We start from the raw sequence: 3,915 nt of genomic DNA, 5'->3' as shown, positions 1-3,915 counted from the left end.
TCAGTGTGTCTGCCGTCCATGGGGATGGGAAATGTTTTTATTCATGCAGTTTTGCAGGCATTTCTTTGTATAGTTGTCAAAGGGAAATTATTTGGTGGTTTCTACCCTTGTGTGGCAAGTGTAACCCTAAAAATAGGTCATTACAATGACAGAATACTAACAAGATAGAGAGCTGCCGGTAGGAGAATATTTATCCCATTTTTAAAACTAGCTCAAACCCTAACCCTAATACTAACCCTAACCCTAACCCTAAGTCTAACCCTAACCCTAACTTTAACCCTAAGTCTAACCCTAACCCTAACTTTAACCCTAACCCTAAGTCTAACCCTAACCCTAACCCTAACCCTCTAACCCTAACCCTAACTTTAACCCTAACCCTAACCCTAACCCTAACTTTAACCCTAACCCTAACCCTAAGTCTAACCCTAACCCTAACTTTAACCCCAACTTTTAAGTGTGACTGCTGTGAAAGTTAACCCCAACTTTTAAGTGTGACCGCGAAAGTTAACCCCAACTTTTAAGTAAAATTAACCCCACACAATTTAATAAATAAATAACAAACCACGTTGTTTATATAAAATTATTATTTTTTATTATAATTATGATCTGGAGGGCATCTAATGGATTTCTGTGGCAGCTTGTCATGCATGCCTTTTTGTACACAACTTTTTCTGGTCTAGAGTCATACATTTGATAGTTTCTTAGAACAGTTTTTATTCTGTTTTGCTTGCTTTTAATAGTCTTTTTAGAGTCTTTTCTCTTTTTCACTTGTGCATCTTCACTTTTCAGCTGGCATCGAACACGGGAATTGTGTGGAAGGCTGGCTCCAACATGTTCCAGTAGCTGCACTGTAGACTGACCTGGTCCATTGTTCACCTTGTGGACAGCACTGTGTATCCTGCCACTGAAATTCCTTGTCATGGTGACACATTTTGGGTTTGTTGATGTATAGGTGCGGTTAACTGCTTCTGCTTTTTGACTGTTACTATTAAATTGCTGAGAGAGCACTGCATTTCTGTCCAATTTGTAACCAATACATTGTCTTAATTTATCTTTATCCTCATCAGTCATATGTAGCCTGTAGCCTTCTGGTAGCATGGGCTTGTTCCAATGGTGTCTTTTTGTGCCCTGACATGTGAAGGACTTGCCTCTTTTGCATAAGTCATGGTTTCCATTGTAACAGTCAATCATGGCATCAGTGGCATAGGTCAGTTTTTTTATCATCTTGTTCACATCTCCAGCACATGCATCATAACACAGTGACAATGTCATAGCACACTGACGCTTAACATCCTCATTGAATCTGTTTATCAGTTTTTCTTTCTCTATTTTCAGATGTCTAGGAAACATCCCAGAACTCCAGGATACTTTGGCCAGTGCACGTTTCTGTCCAAGACTGAGGTGACGGGTGTCTTTTAGTAGAAGCGGAGGGGTATCACTTGTTGATGTCTCTGAGGTAGGTTGGAAACCCTTCAGTGCACGTGAATCACCATCCAGAATGCAGTACTTCACATGTGTTGGCTCGTTGTCCTGCTGTATTTCCAACACACATGCCTGGGCTAGGTCAGCTTCATCGCCAATGCTGGAGTTAGGAGGTGCTGAAGCAGAGCAGTGGCCATGGTGATCTGGACATGTCACACGCTGCCCCTTGTTTCTCAGTCTTTGTGCTGTAGTACAGAGTTTATTTTTTGTTGCCACAGCAATCACCTGTTTGCTCTTAGTTTGATTTTCAACTACTGTATACACTGCCTGTGTGCCTGCCTGGAAGGGAGTTTTCCCTGCACCTGAATACAGGGGGTTATTATAACGTCCATCTCCCTCTACTCTGATGGGTGCGTCTCTGGGGAGGCCCATTACTTGGTTGTTCTCATGCAGCTGAGCCCGCCTTCTGGCCATGTCACCTCTGTTGGCTTCCACTATCTTGTCATGCACACTGTTTGTATGTTTCTGCATCCCACTTGTTGCTGGTACAGGGATGTGAGCTGACATCAAAATTCGCCGGCATGCAACATTTGATATCATTGTCTGGGACAGTCCAACTTGTATGGCTACATTAGGTACTGCTGCCTTGCACCCTGGTCCTTCTCTTGTCACCTCTGTGTACAGTTTTGTCTTTTTAGAGTGATAGCTGCATTTCTCACACTTCATTTCCTCCTTCCAACACAGTCCTCACTTCTCCTCTTTGTTTGGGTCGAAGACAAGTCTGCCATCACAACCAGCACTGGTCTCTGCATGCTCTTGAAAGCAGTCATTAAAAAACTGCAGCAGCTTCCCCTGATGGTGTAGCTTGTAGACATCATCACTGACTGGTGGCTTGCCATCAGACTCAGGCTGCTGGACTGTGGCCTTTGGTTTTACTGGTCTCAGCAACCTCACTGGAGCAGGATTTCCATCAACATCATGGAGGCTGAGAGTGCCATCTCTCCTCACTGTCACAAGGTCTTCATACTGAGTAGCACTCAGTCTGGTAAAGGGGTGACTTTCTTCTTTCCTCTGGTCTGCTTTTTTTTCACTGACACCTTGCCAGTACTGAGACCCATAGGTATTGCCTGGCTTAAAATACCATTTTCTGGCCTTTTTTCTTCCAGGCATTCTGTCTCCTGGCAACTCTAATTTTTTTTCTCCTCTAAGATGACAGCATTTTTCACTCATGGACTTCAGACTAACTCTGTGAGCTGGTATGATTTTTGGCTGAGCTGGGGTCTCTTTTATACAGGGCAGCAGGAGGCCAGGCAGCAGGATGTTTGTGTTAGCTCCCTGTCCCTAGCCACCTGGCCCAGAGCCCCTACTGATTTCAACTCCCCAGGGAAAGTGTTTACACAGATGTAAACCTGGGAATTTTTTTTCCATGTGAGGAAGTGACACCTTGTCTTTTGTATGCAATGTTGGTTTTAGGTCTTAGATGTTTGGAATAATGCATCAGCATTTTTATCCATTTATCTATGTATTTAGGGGGGTGGGGAGCTTAAAACTTTCCATAAAATGGTCATAGTAGGTAAACGTGTGTGGAAATATTTTTTTTGATTAGCTAAAGGAACAAGTTGTTCATGTAAAAAAATTGGAAGTGATATATAGCTTTTTCATAAAATCACAGGTCTTCATATACCATAATTACTCTCATTTTTGTTGTAATTTACAGGTGTAACACAGTAAATTGGACTATGTTTTTATTCTGCAATATATCAATAAGTACTGTTACAACAGGCACCAAATTTTCCAGATATGTTTCAGGATTGCTGTTGAGTTTTTGGTGAATATTTCATAAAGATTGATTAAGTTTGAGCACTACTTCAAGGTTACAGGCTGTGACGATCTTACTATATATTGCGTGCAGGGATATTTTTCCCCTATGACATTGAGATTATGTGGGAAAATATCGGTTTGCCGGTTGAAAATTTAGCGCGTTAAAAACCCCAACAGTCTCATTACAGTTGCCTTACATCCTCTGTGTGGCTTCCTTGAGAATCGATCTCTACGACTGTAGCACCCATTTAAGCCACTGTCACGGTCATACTTGCGTGACACGCTTGTAATGACGTTGTGGCGGCGCACGTCAGTTTTGCCATTTGTTCTCCCCTTCCAACTTCCTCCTCCCTTCTTTCAGCTCTCTAAGCTATTTTCCCTTGCCTTTTGTAGGCATATTGGAAGCTGATTTTAGCAAAATTCAAATTTTCTGAAAATTGTAGTGCAAGTTGCATACTCGACGTTCATTGGCAAAACACGAACGTGTGCCTTGAGCACTCCGTGTGTTCGTTTTTTTTTTCTTAAGTTGTGACGCTTGCACCTTATTCAACACGCAAATGGCACTTGCTCCTTCACTGCTTGTGACGAGCCTCTTGGACCGCTTGGTCTCACTTACTAACCTCCTTGCAAACTCCGTGCTAATGGAGCAAGTTACACTTGCGGCCTGGCAGA

General features: G+C 42.6%; 1 long non-coding RNA gene across 1 annotated transcript in view; it reads left to right on the top strand.

The window, feature by feature from the left end:
- The first annotated feature begins 660 nt into the window (after positions 1 to 660).
- LOC147759982 (uncharacterized) overlaps positions 661 to 3,915 on the top strand; it is a 6,442-nt gene continuing 3,187 nt past the window's right edge. The window contains exon 1 of the long non-coding RNA XR_015330984.1: positions 661 to 1,456. This is a non-coding gene — a long non-coding RNA (uncharacterized LOC147759982). The remainder of the gene's footprint in view (positions 1,457 to 3,915) is intronic.

Source organism: Lingula anatina, chromosome 9 (assembly GCF_051362555.1).
Source record: "Lingula anatina isolate TDL-2025a chromosome 9, LinAna3.0, whole genome shotgun sequence".
In the NCBI taxonomy this organism is placed as follows: domain Eukaryota; kingdom Metazoa; phylum Brachiopoda; class Lingulata; order Lingulida; family Lingulidae; genus Lingula; species Lingula anatina.
The sequence above is the reverse complement of the archived record's forward strand: the minus strand, read 5'-3'. Positions and strand labels throughout refer to the sequence as shown.